This window comes from Theropithecus gelada, chromosome 9 (assembly GCF_003255815.1).
Source record: "Theropithecus gelada isolate Dixy chromosome 9, Tgel_1.0, whole genome shotgun sequence".
In the NCBI taxonomy this organism is placed as follows: domain Eukaryota; kingdom Metazoa; phylum Chordata; class Mammalia; order Primates; family Cercopithecidae; genus Theropithecus; species Theropithecus gelada.
In genome coordinates this window covers 78,173,140-78,189,524 of record NC_037677.1, presented here as the reverse complement: position 1 = coordinate 78,189,524, position 16,385 = coordinate 78,173,140, and positions in this window count along the sequence as shown.

The following is a 16,385-nucleotide window of genomic DNA, read 5'->3' as shown; positions in this document are numbered from 1 at the left end:
ACATGGCTATCGTGTAATACTTTCTCTGTCTTCAAGTCTATACAAATGCACCCTGTACACTATACATAGCTGTTTATTTACTTATTTATGATTTTCTATTTTTTTCTTATTCAGTTTTGCTATCTTTTCAACAAACTCCAAGCAACTCCAAATAAAATAACATATTTTTTACTTTTGTAGTATTCCCTTGATACAGTTTGGCTCTTTGTCCCCACCCAAATCTTATCTCGAATTATAATCCCCACATGTGGAGCGAAGAACCTGTAATCTCCACATGTCCAGGGAGGGAGGTGATTGGATCATGAGGGTAGTTTCCCCCATGCTGTTCTCATGATAGTGAGTGCATTCTTACAAGATCTGATGGTTTTATAAATGGTAGTTTTTCCTGCAATGACACACAGACTCTCCCTCACCTGCCACCATGTAAGATATGCCTGCTTCTGCTTCCGCCATGATTGTAAGTTGTTTGAGGCTTTCCCAGCCATTTGGTACTGTGAGTCAATTAAACTTCTTTCCTTTATAAATTACCCAATCTCAGGTATTTCTTTATAGCCATGTGAAAACAGACTAATGTGCTATATATGAAAAGCAAAGTGATTTTATCTATATAGTATTTGCTCAATAATTATCTTGCAATATATCCTGGCAGGCATAATCTCTTGAAAGTAATTGAGTTGCAAGAAAAATAATACCCCTGTATTTTTCCATGTTCTTTTGGTTATGATGTATTGAGGGCTGTGTTTAATTCTTGTTTTTAAAGAATACAAATCTTTTTAGAAAACCAAATAAAGTTATGCTTTTAAGTAATGGTAGTTACTCTTATTTATTAAAAGACACACTATCTGTAACTTTTGATAATTTACTGTAAATCATACATTCGCTTTGACATTTCAAAAATAATCTAGATAATTTAATGTCTTAAGGTATCAAAATATTGAAATTGAAAATCCCTGCAACATATAAAACAGTTTTGGTAATTTTATTCTTTCTTTTTCTTAATTTGAAAGTTCCATTTAAATAATATATTTTAGTGCAAAATATGAACACATATAATTTTTTTTCACATATACTTTTGATTCAGGGCTCCACTGTATTGACTTAACTGATATATAATTAGCAGGACTCTTTTCTATAAGAGAAGCTCCTATTGATAGTAAGGTTAATATGAGAGATGCAAAATCAAACCAAAAAAAGTGTTTTCACAACCCATTTAGTTAGCAAGAGGTCAAGTAGATCCATTGTCTTGTAAACATTTAAAAATTTATTTACTTTTATCATCTAAAATTTAAATGTATAGTTTATAATATTTAGGATATTAATGATTAAAAGTCCTTGTGGATTTTAATTCTCAAAATCTCTGTAATCCTTCTTATAGTAAGAACTTTATTGGACATAATTAGTATTCTGCTTAGAATACAGAAAACCTGCTAATCTCTTTAAGCCAGGTATGATAGAACAATGTACAATTATATTCGAAGTTATCTCTGAGTAAAGACTCTAAATAATTTTCAACCAAATAGATGGTGGATAATATGAATCAGTAGCTCATAATAAATGGTCAACTTTCAAGGTAAATATATATTTCTTGAGTGCCTGCTTTGTGCAAAGTTGCATTTTAGATTACAAAGCTGTTTCTACTAAAATGAAATAGAGTATATCTATAATGCTAAATCAAAAGGGGGATTCAAACAAAAATGAACCAATGTGGTTATGCAAATATATGTGTTATGTTCGAAGACTGAACTAATTGTTGAGGAAGCAGTATTTGTGTCTATGTTTTTACTGTGAGAGTCAGAGTAACTTATACAAATAAGATACTTTTAACTTGGGATTCCAAAAATAAAAAAGGCATTCACAGATAGAAAAGATAAAGTGTATGTTTTCTAACAGTAAAAATAGCAAGTGGAAAGTTGTAGAGCTAGAACAATGAGTGGTGTGTTGAAAGAACAGAATCATGTGACTGTGTCATAGGCTATGAAATAGGAAAATTATGGGAATGGGAGATGACTATAGCAAAATTATGAAAGATTGTGGATGTGAAGATAAGAGATACAAATTTTATTTGAGGAGATTTAGCTTTTTTTTTTTTTTTAAGATGATTATATAATCTTAATTGAATTGTAGAAAGTTTTCATTACTGCTTGCAACGATGATACCCTGAAGACAAGGTGTGAGAAGTCAAGAAACTAAACTGGAAAAAGGGATGTGGAATTGAACATAATTTTTCTTTGGAAAGTACGCCAAAAAGTGAACTGTGTAGTGGAATATGTAATGAAAGGCTTTTTTTGTTCCACTTTACTGGTTTTCAAGTTTATTTTAGGTTCAGGAGTACATATGCAGGTTTGTTACACAGATAAATCGCATGTCACTGAGGTTTGGTGTATGAATGATTCCATCACTCGCGTAGTGAGCATAGTGCTTAATAGGTAGCTTTTCAATCCTTACCTTCTTTCCATCCTCTCCCGTCTGGTAGTCCCCAGTGTCTATTGTTCCCATTGTTATGTCCATGTGAACTCAATGTTTAGCTCCCACTTACAAGTGAGAACATGTCGAATGGGGCTTCTATTCTTGTGTTAATTCACTTGGGATAATAGCCTCTAGCTACATCCATTTTGCTGCAATGAATATGATTTTGTATGGCTGCATAGTATTCCATGGTGTATGTGTACCACATTTTCTTCATCCACTTCACTATTGATAGGGATCTAGGTTGATTCCACATCTTTGCTATAACAAATGGTGCTGCGATGAACATTTGAATGCATGCATTATTTTTACAATGATTTATTTTCTTTTGGCTATATAAACAGTAGTGGGATTGCTGGGTCAAATGGTAATTCTGTTTTAAGTTATTTGAGAAGTATCCAAACTGCTTTCCACAGTGGTCAATTAGTCTACATTCCCAACGGCAGTGTGTAAGCATTCCCTTTTCTCTGCAATCTTGCCAACATCTGTTATTCTTTGCCTTTTTAAAAATAGCCATTCTGACTGTTGTGAGATGCTATTGCATTGCGGTTATAATTTTCATTTCTCTAATGATCTGTGGTGTTGACCAATTTTTTTCATATATTTGGTGGCTGCATGTATATTTTCTTTAGAGCAGTGTTTGTTCATGTCCTTTATCCATTTTAAAATGGGATTTTTTGTTTGTCGAATTGTTTAACTTATAGATTCTGGATATTAAACGTTTGTCAGTGTAGAGGTCACAGATACTTTCTCTCATTCCGAAGGTTGTCTGTTTACTTCATTGATAGTTTCTTTTGCTGTGCAGAAGCTCTTTAGTTCCACTTATCAATTTTTGATTTTGTTGCAATTATTTTTGGGGATTTAGTCATAAGTTATTTGCCAAGACTGATGTCCAGAATGATATTTTCTAGGTTTATTTTTACAGTTTAGGTCTGAAATTTACATCTTTAACCCATCTTGAGTAAATTTTTGTATATCCTGTAATGTAGGAGTCTAGCTTCAATATTTGCATAAGGCAAGCTAGTTATCTCAGCACTATTTATTGAATACAGAGTCATTTGCCAATTGCTTATTTTTGTTGAATTTGTTGAAGGTCAAGTGGTCATAGCTGTGCAGCTTTACTTCTGGATTCTGTATTTTATTCCATTGGTATGTATCTGTTTTTGTACCAATACCATGCTGTTTAGGTACTGTACCCTTGAAGTATACTTTGAGGTCAGACAATGAGACACTGCTAGCTTTGTTCTTTTGCTTAGAATTGCTTTGGCTATTTAAACTCCTTTTTATTGGCTTATGCATTTTAAAATGACTTTTTTTCTAATTCAGTGAAAAATGACATTGATAGTTTGAAAGGAATAACATTAAATTTGCAGATTGCTTTGGGCTATATGGCCATTTTAGTGATATTTATTCTTCCAGTCAATGAGTATGGAATAATTTTCCATTCATATGTATCATATATGATTTCTTTCAGCAAATAGAGATATTTCACCTCCTTGATTAGCTGTATTCCAAGTTATTTGTGTGTCTGTGTGTGGCTATTGTATTAGGTTAGTGCAAAATTGCAGTTATTGTATTAGGTTAGTTCAAAAATTACTTTAAATGGCAAAAACTGCAATTACTTTTGCACCAACCTAATAAGTGTGATTGCATTCTTGACATAACTCTCAGCTCGAATGTTATTGGTATACAATAATTCTACTGATTTTTGACATTGATTTTGTAACCTGAAACTTTACTGTAGTCCTTTATCAGCTCTAGGAGCCTTTTCACAGAGACTTTAGGCTTTCCTAGGGATAGAATCATACCTAGAAAATCAGTGAAGAGGTATAATTTAACTTCTTTTCCTATTTAAGTGCCTTTTATTTATTTATCTTGCCTGCACTCTCTGACTAGGACTTCCAGTACAATGATGAATAGGAGTGGTGAGAGTAGGCATCCTTGTCTTGCTCCAGTTCTTAAGGGCAAAGATTCTAGTTGATGCCCATTTTGTGTAACATTGACTATGGGTTTGAAATAGATGGCTTTTTTGTTATTTTGAGGTGTGTTCCTTTGATGCCTACTTTGCTAAAGCTTTTTATCTTGAAGGAATGCTGGATTTTATCAAGAGCCTTTTCTTCATCTATTGAGATGATTATGTGGATTTTGTTTTTAGTACTGTTTACGTGGTAAAACCTTTGCCAGATTTTGGTATCAGAGTGATGCTTGCTTTGTACAATGAGTTAGGGAGGGATTCTTCCACCTCTGTTTTTTGGAATAGTTTCAGTAGGGTTGGTACCAGATCTTCTTTATACATCTGGTAACATTCAGCTGTGAATCATTCTGGTCCCAGACTCTTTTTGGTAGGTTTTTTTTTAGATTTTTTGGATTTAATTTCAGAACTCAATATTGGTCTGTTCAGGGTTTTGATTTTTTCCTGACTCAGTCTTTGGAGGTGGTGTGTTTCCAGGAATTTATCAGTTTTCTCTAGATTTTCTAGTTTGTGTGCATAGAGATGTTCATAGTAGTCTCTGAGAATCTTTTGAATTTCCTTTAAATCAGTTGTAAGATCACCTTTGTCATTTCTGATTGTGCTCATTTGGATCTTCTCTCTTTTTTTTATTTGTTAAATTAGATGTGGCCTATCAATCCCCTTGTTTCCTTCAAAGAATCAGCTTTTTATTTTGTTGATCCTTTGTATGGATTTTTGGGTCTTAATATCATTCAGTTCTTCTCTGATTTTGGTTATTTCTTTGCTTCTGCTAGTGATATGGTTTGGCTGTCCCCAACAAAATCTTGTCTTGAATTCCCATGTGTTGTGGGAGGGACCTGGTGGGAGGTAATTGAATCATGGGGCAGGTCTTTCCCATGCTGTTCTCGTAATAGTGAATAACTTTCACAAGACCTGGTAACCACTTTTAAGAAGGGGTTTCCCTATACAAGCTTTCTTTTTGCCTGCTGCCATCGATTTAACATGCGAATTGCTCCTCCTTGCCTTCTTCCATGATTGTGAGACCTCCCCAGCCATGTAAAATTGTGAGTCCTTTAAACCTCTTTTTCTTCCCAGTCTCAGGTACGTCTTTATCAGCAGGATGAAAACAGACTACAGCTGGCTTTGGGGTTAGTTTGTTCTTTTTCCTCTGGGTGCAATATTATATTGTTAAATTAAGGTCTTTATAATGTCTTAATTTAGATATTTAGCACTATAAACTTTCCTCTTAACAGTGGTTTAGCTGTATCCCATATTTTAGTATGTTGTGTCTCTATTTTCATTTATTTCAAAGATCTTTTAAAATTTCTGCCTTAATTTTATTGTTTACCCCAGAATCATTCAGGAGTAAGTTTGTTAATTTCTATGTAATTGTGTGGTTTTCAGAGAGCTTCTTAGTATTTTTTTCTATTTTTCTTCCACTCTGTACTGAGACTATGGTTAGTATGATTTTGACTGTTTAAAATTTATTTGGACTTGTTTTATGGCCAAACATGTGGTTGAACTTACATACGTTTCATTTGCAGATGAGAAAAACATATATTCTGTGGTTGATGGATGGAGAGTCCTGTAAGAATCTATTAGGTCCAATTGGTAAAGTGCCAAATTTAAGTTCAGGACTTCTTTGTTAGTTTTCTGCCTCAATAATGTGGCTAGCATTGCCAGTGGAGTGCTGAAGTCCCTCACTCTTACTGTATGTCTATCTAAGACTTTTTTGTAGATCTAGAAGTACATGCTTTACGAATCTTGGTGCTTCCATATTAGGCACACACATAATTAGGATAGTTAAGTCATTTTGTTGGATTGAACCATTTACCATTATGTAGTGCTGTTCTTGTCCGTTTCTACTGTTGTTGATTTGAAGTCTATTTTATCTGATATAAGAATAGTGATCCCTGCTTTTTTTTTTTTTTTCTTTTTCCTGTTTGTATGACATATCTCTCTCTAATCCTTTACTGTGAGTCTGTGGTTGTTGTTATGTGAGAGATGGGTCTCTTGAAGACAACAAATAGTTATTTTTTTTAAATCCAATTTGCCACTCTGTACCTGTTAAGTGAGGTGTTAAGATCATTTATATTCAATGTTAATATTGATGTGTGAGGTTCTGTTCTATCATGAAGTCATTAGCTGGTTGTTTTGTAGTTCCTGTTGTGTAGTTGCTTTAAAGGGTCTGTGGGTGATGTACTAGGGCATGGTTTTGTGGTATTCTTGTTTCATCCCCATGTTTATAATTCCCTTAAGGATCTCTTGTATGCTTTGTCTAGTGGTAATAAATTTCCTTCACAATTCTTTGTGTGAAAAAGTTTTTATTTTTCCTTTCCTTGTGAAGCTTAGTTTGGTGGGGTGTAAAATTCTTGGTTGGAGCTTATTATCTGAGAATGCAAAACATAGGCCCACAATCTCTTCTGGATGAAGGGTTACTTCTGATAAATATACTGTTAGATCACTTTGTAAGTGATCTGAGCTTTTAAGATTTTTTCTTTAGCCTTGACCTTAAATAGTCTAGTGACTATATGACTTGGTGATGTTCATTTTGTGTTGTATTTACAGGTGTTTCTGGATTTCTTATATCTGAATGTCTACCTCTAGAGGAAGATTAGGAAAATTTTCTTGAACTATTCCTACAAATATGTTTTCCAGATTGTTTATATTTTTCCTTATCCCTCAAGAATGCTAATAATTCATAGGTTTGATTACTTTACATAATCCTGTATTTCTAGCAGATTTGTTCATTTTTGTAATTCTCTTTTGAAATTTTGTCTGAATGGCTTAGTTCAACAGACTGATCACCTAGTTCTGAAATTTGTTTTCTGCTTGGTCTAGTCTATTGACAAAGCTTTTAATTGCATTTTGAAATTCTGTAAGGGAGTTTTTCAGTTCCAGTAGCTCTAACTGATTTCTTTTAAAATGTTTACCTTTTCATTTACTTCTTGGATTGCTTTACAGGTTTCTTTGTCTTAATTTTCAACCTTATCTTGGAGCTCATTGAGTTCTGTGATCCATGTTTTGAATTCTCCATATGTTATCTCTGTACCTATATTTTGGCTTCGCACCATTGCCAGAAAGTTTTCAGTTGTCACACATTCTGATTTTTTATAATGGCAGAAATCTTAATGTTGTTTCTTCCTCATCTGTAGAGTGTTGCATTGGGTAGGGTATTTTGGCTTTGCTTCTATAGTCCTCTGCACTTCTAGCAGCGAGTTTTGTATTGTGGTGTGTGGTTCAACCTACAGGCCAGTAGGTGATATTTGCAATAAGAGCCAACTGCTGCATAAGTAGGTGTGTATGAACTTGATCATTGTTTACTGTGAGGTAATTTCTGTAGTTTCAGGTGAAGGACTGAACAGTAGGGTTTCCAATATCCTGTACTGTTGAGGTGGTAGGACACAGCTAGGCAGAGCTGGAGCTCCTCACTTGCCCATTATATCTACACCCAGTGGTGAGTGTAGGCACTTGCCATGATGAGGGTGGCTGGGTGAAATTCCTGGTGAAGTGCACTGAGGACACTGCCGCAGCTCCCTGTCCAAAAAAGGCAGTAATGAAATCTGTTTCCCTATTGCACCCCTACTCCAGGTCCCTTGACTCGTGGTTCAGTTGCATACCAGAGTCTATCTCTGGTCTATAATATGGTTGAAACCAACAGGGAATGCCTGTTTTGTGACTGTCTATGGGAGTGGTTTCATGGCATAACCTCATCACTCAACCCGATATAGATACCTTTAAAGCTTGCCTGTTCTTCGATGTGGCAGGATCACCGCTTCTTGTAAAGGGAAGGAGGGCTCCATCTTTGCACTCAGGTGAGCACTCAGGTGAGCTTGCCAGTGAGTGCTGGTTGTCATGGTGTCAGCTGAGTGGGTTGACCCAACCTCAGACCCTGAGGGAACAGGACAGGTGCTAACAGAGTTGGAATGGAGTAGGTTGTTCTCCAGTTCCCAGGCTTCTAAATGGCCTACTGGACAGTGTGTATGAGTCCTGAGGGTGCTGAACCTGGGTCGGGTTAGTGCAGACTTCAGGTGTTGGCTGTGGTGAAGTTAGGAGGGGTGGAATGTTCTCTGGGTCACCAGTCAACCTCTCAGGCAGGGACTGGTAGAACACTTAGGCAGTGGGATCCCAATGATCATAGTCCTGTGGGGGCTGGGTTTTCAGAAGGGCCCTGGGCCACAGGTGAAATGTCCAGGCGAGGGCAGGATGGCTGTGCTGTGAGCCTTTCATTGGAGAAGGTGGGATCCCTGAGCTGGGGAAGTGGAGACTGTTGGCTGTGGCGTGCCTGGTACACTAACACTTGTGTTACCTCTGAGAGTTTTGTTCCGTGGAAACACAGACACATTACCCACTGCGGTGTTCAGGTGGGGTGGGGTCATTGTGCTTGAAGCGCAAGCCATGGAGCCTTACTGGCTGGGAGCAGTGGGGCTGTTGGGGCATTGGCAGTCACAGTCTGCAGGCTGGGCATTCTCTGGGGCAATGGATGGCTGTGCCTGCCAGCACAGTTCAGGCAGGGGAAGGATCACTGTGGTGCTAGAAGCCCCAGCTGGCTAGCCTTGCGTGGCTCAGAGCAGAAATTCATATGGTTTACTATCTGGGAGGTTTCCTAAGAAATGCCAAGTTGTACCCACTGGCAGAGTTCAGGCAGGAATGGGGTCACTGCGCTGGACTCCCAAGCCGAGCTTCCTGGCAAGGAGAAGCACAGCAGTCTGTCTACTCCCCAGCACAATTGTGGCCTTTATCAGAGCTATGGCAGCTGACACCTGGCTGCTCAGGAATCCAGGACCTGTGAGGATCCACTTGGGGGACTCTCACTCACTTACCCTCTCCCTGCTTTCAGGAGTTTCACCAGGCTCCACACTGGTTACGGGTAGGTGGCTGCTACCTGTACAGCCAACAGTCTCCACTTCCCCAGCTCAGGGATCCCACCTTCTCCAATGAAAGGCTCACAGCACAACCATCTTGCCCTCGCCTGGACATTTCACCTGCAGCCCAGGGCCCTTCTGAAAACCCAGCCCCCACAGGACTATGATCATTGGGATCCCACTGCCTAAGTGTTCTACCAGTCCCTGCCTGAGAGGTTGACTGGTGACCCAGAGAACATTCCACCCCTCCTAACTTCACCACAGCCAACACCTGAAGTCTGCACTAACCCGACCCAGGTTCAGCACCCTCAGGACTCATACACACTGTCCAGCAGGCCATTTAGAAGCCTGGGAACTGGAGAACAACCTACTCCATTCCAACTCTGTTAGCACCTGTCCTGTTCCCTCAGGGTCTGAGGTTTGGCCAACCCACTCAGCTGACACCATGACAACCAGCACTCACTAGCAAGCTCACCTGAGTGCTCACCTGAGTGCAAAGATGGAGCCCTCCTTCCCTTTACAAGAAGCGGTGATCCTGCCACATCGAAGAACAGGCAAGCTTTAAAGGTATCTATATCGGGTTGAGTGATGAGGTTATGCCATGAAACCACTCCCATAGACAGTCACAAAACAGGCATTCCCTGTTGGTTTCAACCATATTATAGCCCAGAGATAGACTCTGGTATGCATCTGAACTAGGAGTCAAAGGACATGGAACAGGAGTAGGTGGCTACTGTTGACAGTAGCAAAGTAGCTAACATGACAGTAGCTAACCCAACCCAGGTCCAGCCCCCTCAGGACTCATACGCACTGTCCAGTGAATTGGGATTCACATTGGGAGAATCCCAATGTGCTCTCTTAGACAAAACACTTGAAGAATTACTATTTACTCTCCACTTTGTTTTCTCTCTGCGAGAGTGTTGCACACTAGCTGCTTCTAGTCAGCCATCTTGAACTTTGTTCCCCCTTATATCAAAGCAAGATCAAAAAGAAATGCCTTACTTATCTTCTGTCCTTTCCTACTCTGTCACCTGGAAAGCACATTATTTTCTCTTCTTTATCAAACATGTGTATACTGACAGTATAATTAGCTCCAAATGTTCTTTCCCATTGATCCACCTGCCTGATTTCCATCAGGTAGCTTAGTACCAAGGAACACAATGTATGTCACCCTTAACCTGGGTGAGTCATTCTCAGTGTGATTCAGCATAGGTGACTAATCTTAAGTCTGGACCACTGGAAATGTCCTGAAATAATAAACATTGACATAGCATCTGTCTATGTCAAATCCAACTGGATATTTCTGCTTCTGCTATTTCGTGAGTTAGCACATGTTAGTAACACATATTAATTTCAATTAAATCTTATTAATATCTAGCATATGTACAACTACAAGTAATGATAATTTTATTTTCAAATAAAATTTGGAGAAAGGAGATAATCTAATGACCAGTAGAATGTAGTTCTATTACCGTTTAATCCTAGGGACAAATGCCATTCTCAGAAATCTTTTTTACTATTATAGTTTGATTACATTATTACCTTATTTGATCATTATCAAGAAAAGATAATTACAGTAAATATTATTCAGGAATAATTATGTAACAATACTGAGTTAATAAACTATAATTATACTCATTTTGCAGTTAAATAACTTGAAATGTGTAGAGATGTAATTATTACAAGAAATCACATTTCAGGAAAGTGGGAGAGTCATTCAGGAACCCTGTCCTTTCTCATACTGAATTCCAGACTTAGAGGCATTCTTTGATAGTGCATTTTAAATATTTTATTATTTCCATACTAATTTCTAAACCTCACAATGCTTTTCATTGCACTGTTCAGGCTGGTTTTACTAGCTGCCTTTCCATAAAAATAATGTTAAATATTATCTCTATCTTGTGTTATCTCATTGTCAAAGGAATTCTGAAATCTTAGTATTAGTCTACTTAAAAATATACCCAGTTTTAGTAATAAAGATACTGACGATGTTAAAAGTAAAAGTTAACTTTTACTGGTCAGTTAAGACATGCTGGGGTCTATCTCAAATTGATTCCAATACAATTCAGAGCAGTTAAAATATATAGAGGCAGAAAGATGAATGGCTGTGTAAGAATATGAAGAATTTCTCTCTGCCCGGAACAAATTCTTTCACAACACCTGCAATGTGATTACAACTTATTCTTCAAGTTTCAACTTAGAATTTACTGCCCCAAGTAGACTTTCAGGTTTCCACATCAATTCCTGACAACGCATGGCTATGTACCCCTACCTATATGTTCCCTTTTATCCTTTATCATAACATAACACTATGAACTATGCAAGTATAGGAACTTGTTCATCATCATATCTTAGTTTTAGCAATAATGCTGTTTAAATTGAATAATAAATGAACTAATTATTGGAACTGAATTTCTCCCACAACCACATTCTTTTGCATTTGAACTAGAAGGAATCTCTAGTTTAATCTTGGCAGGTGTTTTTGGTGACTGAAGAAAACATTCTCTGAGTCTATGATTTTCAGGCCAAAAGTGGTAGACAGTTCTTACTTCCATTGACAAAGTCCTACCTAAACATAATGTGTTTGCATTTCTACTTTTTGGACCCTACACTTTCTCTAAAGTCTTAAAAATGATCAGTTCATGTAAAAGGAAATCATGGAAATAAGGGAGAGTTAACTCCCATCAGAGCAACTATCAATTTAAACAGTAAGAATCTTCAGTTACTATCTCGGCTTCCAGCCTGTTCCACAGACAATTTCTGGCAGGCTGTCTGTAAGCATCTCTGAAGTCCTGGGATAATTTTGCTTAATTCTAAATCAGCGCCTTTTATAAAATACCTTGATATTGGCTTTCTCTCCATTGTATTTCACATCCCATGCTTCTTCATTCTTATTCTTTAGAAGCAAATTCAAATTACCTACAGTCAATTCCTTGCTTCAAACTGAGGATCACTAGATTTCTAGACTCATTAAGGTTTTTCCTCCAAAGACAACTTTTCCTCACTCCTCTCTGAACTTGAATCATTACCCTGCTTTCTACTTTTAGATTGCTATGACATATAGCATGACAAGATGTAATACTAATATAGCAATGATAGATTCCATTTCTGTGTCTACTCTTCCCAGTCTTTCTGCAGTTTCTCTAATTTTAAGTTTACACAATGACTACCTCTTCACATCCAATCTCTTTGTAATGCTGTAGGTCTCAACTTACTCATTATACCACAGCCCTTATTCTAGATACTGAGATGAAATACCTAGAGACCAAGGAAAGGTTGAGTTGGAATAGATTTGAATTGCAATGAATCTTAATTCAGAAGTATATTACTATTGTTATTTAAAAAACATCTCTTACCTATTAATTTATCTGTTCTTTTTCTTCTAATGCATCAAATATGTGTGTGTATATATATATTCTGATATATATATATGTATATATATTCATATTCTGTATGTGTATATATGTTCATATTGTATATGGGGATAAATATATATCCTCATTTCTTACCCTATTTTCAATTACTTATATCCCCATTATTATATGTAATATCTCCCTTCATCTCAAGGGTATGGAATCTTTGGCTTTAAATTAGGAGAGTTTGGAAAAATACTATCTTCTTATTTGGGATAGTAAAAAGACGGAGAAAAAAATAAGCTTACAAAAATACATAATAAACATAAGAAAGGCAGAACAACTCATCTCTAAAGAACTGGGGGGATAGAAAATGAATAACTATGAATTCATCCAAGATGATTATTGCATTCAGGGGCTTCCTCTATGAGAAAGTATCAATTCCAGTAGCTTTTTATGCCCTGGAATGTCGCATTTCATTAACTATTTTTCAGCTTGTGTAAAAAATATTGTTTTTTTCCTCTGTTTATGTACTGAATTGCAGTGACTGAATTTCAAAGAATAAATCATTTGCTAAACTGGAATCAACCAATTTGATCATAATGCATTATGTTTTTAAAAATATATTTGAGTTGCTAAAATTTTTGTTTTGATGTCTTCCTTCTATGGTCAAGACAATTAGTCTTCTTCCCTTTTTACTCTTAATATTTTAGTCAAATTACACTGTCTTCATAAACTCCGTTGAAAAGCGTTGGTGATTTTTTAATAATGTAGAAGATTTTTGGTAAAATTGGTATTGATTTCACCTTAAATGGTGGAAGAATTTATGAGAAAAGATTAAAGTGATAAAACATTTCTTTGTGGGAACTTTTTAAAATTCCCATTCTCTTTATAATAACTTTGCATGAGTAGTATTAAAAAGTTTTGTTTTGTTTTTTAAATATAGGAATTAGTCTTGATCCTCTGGGAAGTTACTTAATAGTACATATTTAATAATATAGGCATATACACAAGATAATCTATATCTCTAGCACACATCTGGTCAGTGTATCCTTTGTCAAAGTCTGGTGATATATTTATACACAGATTCTGTTCTTACAATTTTTTCTAAGCTTATTTAGCTTTTTATTTGTTGTCCTCTTTTGGACATAGAAATCTCTCCTCAAGTAAGAACTCATTCTAAAACTTTTTCTTTCTGTTTATCCATAACAAATACATCCATAAATTAACTGTCATTATGCCTACCACAAACAGGGTATCAATATTACCTGTCCACAATTTATCATAGCAAAGCTAAAGTGATACACTTTCTTGAGGGCATACATGAATTATGCTCAGTATTACACAAGAATATTTACCCATTCTCACATTAATCTGTGACAGAATTCAATAGGAGAGAATTCTTGGAAAAAAGAGTTTCAGAGACGTAATTAACTTGTCATTGTGACTATGCCAGAAGGCACAAGAGATAATCATATCATTTGGTCAGCAACTATAAAAGTGTGTGCATGTGTCTGCATGTGTGTGTATGTATATATTTCGTTTTTATAGCAACTCATAAGAGTAAAGTGTATACACCTAATTATAAAGACACATGATACATTTTTGTTATTTTTTAACTGAGGCCTGTTAAGAGCATTTAGAGTGAAGCAATTACTGGCATGGATTTGTTTGCAACATAAAAAAATATGTTTTTTTTTAAAAAGGGAGAATTTCTCAAGGCTATTTGCAGTAACGTGGAAAAAGTACATATTCACTCATGAATCAATGGATTTAAATGAGCTTTAGTAAAAAAGACTTTGAGAATATATGAAATCTCAATTACTATAAAAAATAAATGTTTTCTTCAAAAAATGAATTAATTTTAGTTAACTATCATACTTATATTATTACATACTTTAAGGTCATATAATTTAGAATTCAAAATTTCAGACAGATCTATTTCGAAATGGTGAGAGAAGTCACTACCTTCAGTGAAAACTAGAGGAGGACAACTTTCTCTGAGTGCTGTGCTTTCTCTTCCTTCCCCCTTCATAACCAGAATCAGTTTAATAATATTTAAACTGAGTAAATCTTCCAGGAATGCTTTTCTTATTTATACATCTCTCCTATCAATTAGCTGACAAAAAGCAATACTGCTTCTGGAAGTTCACAAGGGTAATACTATAAAACAAAATAGCCAGCCTGAGGGAAACACTGGCTATTTCCTTTTCCCTTGTAATTTTACTTTTTCATTTATAATCTTTCCCATTTAATAACTTATGGAGTCTGTAAAATGGACTTGCATGTAAGTCTTGGTGTTTCCTATTTGCCACAAGCTTTCTTCTTGAATGTAGTGTTTGTCTCTGTTTAAAAGCATTTTAAATCATTTTTTTCTGGCAAAATAAACCTGCACATGTAGGGAAACAGATATAATTTTCATATTACCAGTTAGTGAACTGGGGAAATTGGTCCAGCTCAAGGTCATACTAATTTCAATAAAAGCACACACATAAAACAAGTTGATTTTGAGAGACTAATAAAGCATATATATAATATTTTGTAAACTGTAAGACATGTTAAAAATTTAAATATTCTTATTATAATACTCATATTAAGAAACGTTCTCAAATATAAATCATATATGAATTGTTTGAAATAAAATGTAAGTTTATGCCTCCATTTTATTTTAGTGTTATTTTTATTTGTGCAAATAAAGAACTATGTTTACATTCCTTTTACTTATGTACTTAAACAATTATAAGTTAGAGACAAATTTATAAATTAATCACAAACAAAATAACCAAAGCAGTAAAATTATATCTAATTAACAATCTTAATTGAGTATACTGGATTGCTTATAATACTGAGCTGGAAATAAATCACTGATTTTGTTTTTAAATTAGAAATATAATGTGCGGGGTTTTGTTCTATAATTAATGTTTTTTCCTCTTTTACTTCAATACTACTTATGTAAAGTTCACTGATTTACAAACTATGCTACACAATATGTACCTGAAAATATTAAGGCTTTGTTTTCTTATTATAGATAATTAGACCTCATATTTATCTGACACTCAACTAATGAGAATTGTCACTTTAAAGGTGTGCCATTTATTATAATGCCATCTTATTCCCTTAAATATAAGATTAACCTTGCAGTTTAATGAATTCTGAATTGAATAAATATGTAATCCAATAATTGTTAGAACAGAAAAAATACTCCTGGCATATTTATTAAAACTTGTGAAGAGAATATTTCAGGTAGTAATGTGCAAATAGGTGATTCAAATACATGGAGCTATCTGTTGAAAATGTGGCTATAATACTATCTCTTGCTTTGAATTCTGCTGCCTACAGTAGAGTATACTGTGTGAAAACCTAGTTCCCCTGACTTTTTGTACTATTTAAATTACTGAAAGTCTTAGTTTGCAAAAAGCACTAGGTCATTTGGCTTTAACTTTACAAACATATGATTGCTAATACAGAAATATTAGTCATAAAAAATAGCAATCTTCAGTTGCACAACATAGTACAGAACATGTTTTTTGGTGTTTATTAAATTACGAAATTGAACACCACAAATTCAACAATCTTAGAGAGAATCAAGAGTCACAGGAGCATTTTCAAATGTGCTGATGGTCCTCGAGTTGAAAAATTTTCCCATTCTATCTTATAGCAGAAGAAATGGTTTATGAAACAATTTTGAGGAAAATAATCAATAGCCCTTTCTCGTTTTCATCACCATCTTCATTGTCATCATTATTATGC